Below are 1,884 nucleotides of genomic sequence, written 5' to 3'. Positions count from 1 at the left end.
TCGTAGCAGTCACTTCTCTTCCGAAGGCAGCAGTTTGACTTTAAAATATTTCGGGTCAAAGCTTCAAAGACAACTGAAACCTCATAGACAACAAACTTTACTTAGCTCAACAGTATACAAAAATATTGTACGGGTTGCCATCCTTAGTTGAAGCGCTTATTTATAGCGCTAGTATCTTCGCTGCGCCGTTAGCCGCCGTGCGACTTTGTTGACGGTCTGATATCCCTACGTCGCCGCCTCGCTGATATTCCCACGGACATGTTTCAAGAAAAATACCCAGCAAAAAACGCTGTTCTGCGTCAAATTCTATTCTATAAAACATGTGGGACTCAGTGTTACAGTCTAAATATTTTGTAGAAGCACCGCTGTAGGAAAGAAGGTCCAAGCAATGTAAAACATCACGTAGCATGAAGTTTGCTGTCAACTGGCACACAGCACATGACTGTTTGAAACTCTATCTTAGTCTAAGTCTAATCAACAGCCGTGTTTGATTGATAGCCGGCGGTCCTTTGATGAAGTCGGCGAAAGGTGCGTTAGTTAGAAAATCTGCGTTTAGTTTTGATACGTAATTATAAGTTAGACAGTGGCGAGAATGATTATTTTCTCATCAATATTTCTCTTCAGAATTATTTGAACTTAATTGTACATCTAAACAATTGGCTTACCTGTGCAATGTTTATATGATTAATGGTCAGTGTACTGAAATCATGTGTAACGTATGGCTCCTAGTCAATAGATCAGCATTTTTCTCTATAGTGGCCACATTTCTATCACTGGACTGGAACTTGCGAAAACTGCTGTATTTTCTCCAGAGCAAATGTATGTGTTCCTAGTGCTGTTGTTGTTTGACATAAACTTTGAACATTCAAATTGTAAGTAACTTTAAACTGCCAGAGTTTCAGCCCAATAAAACATTCTCAGCGCCAGTGTATGAACAGACTGACCAGACAGACGAAAATAAATCCTCGAACAAGGTTCAATCGTATCTTCCGGGTCTGGCAGGACTGAGTTGTTAAACTAAAATAAGAATAGGCTCGATGGCTGATTGCATACAAAGTAAAACAGTTTAACAGTTTTACAGCTTGAAGAAAACAAACGCTCCTACAGTACCTGCACCTGCTTGATAATTATTAAATCGTATGTCCTACTTGAATAAAAAAGTTCACTGCAATAATAAATGTACCCACATCACAAGGAGCTTATACTTTTTAAAACTTACACCTAGTTATCGTACTGAAAATTGTTAATGACATTACATGAAGTCATTCAACAATTTTCAGTCATGATGAACATTTTCTGAATGGAAGGTGTGATTATTGTCATTTTCTGAAAAATAGAAGCAAGCTCTGTCTTTACCTGGAATCAATTCACAATACCAGTCCACTTTGGGGGATAATGTACTGTTAAGAGGATGTTCCATTTTTGCGCAGGGGTGATTTGGAACAGTCCAATGTTGCGTGGGAAGGGGTATGGCTGAAATATGCTGTATTTGCTCTTAAGCAAATGTCGGCCTTTCTAGTTCTTCTTTCTTTCTCCTGTCAAATCTTCAAATCGATTCAACTCCGTCGTTCCTGGACCGAATTACTTGAAATTTGGTACAAGGGTAGAGTGGGTCAATACCCAGGTGCTTTTTTCTCATTTTTTTCATATCTTCCTTTAAACTGATTTTATTCATGTTTTTTGCAATTTTTATGTACATTTTGCCCCCCTGTACCCTGGTATTACAGCCGAATGACCTGAAATTTGGTACAGAGGTGCCTTGATCATATGCCCACAAAAATTCAAAAACAATTTTGGCATACGGTACAGCAAAATGCTTAATTTTGGCTTTTTTTTGCCATTTTTTGCCCCAAAAATGACATTTTTGGCTCCTATACCCCCATT

The sequence above is a fragment of the Branchiostoma floridae genome, chromosome 3 (assembly GCF_000003815.2).
Source record: "Branchiostoma floridae strain S238N-H82 chromosome 3, Bfl_VNyyK, whole genome shotgun sequence".
Lineage (NCBI taxonomy): Eukaryota > Metazoa > Chordata > Leptocardii > Amphioxiformes > Branchiostomatidae > Branchiostoma > Branchiostoma floridae.
This window is presented reverse-complemented; position numbering follows the sequence as displayed.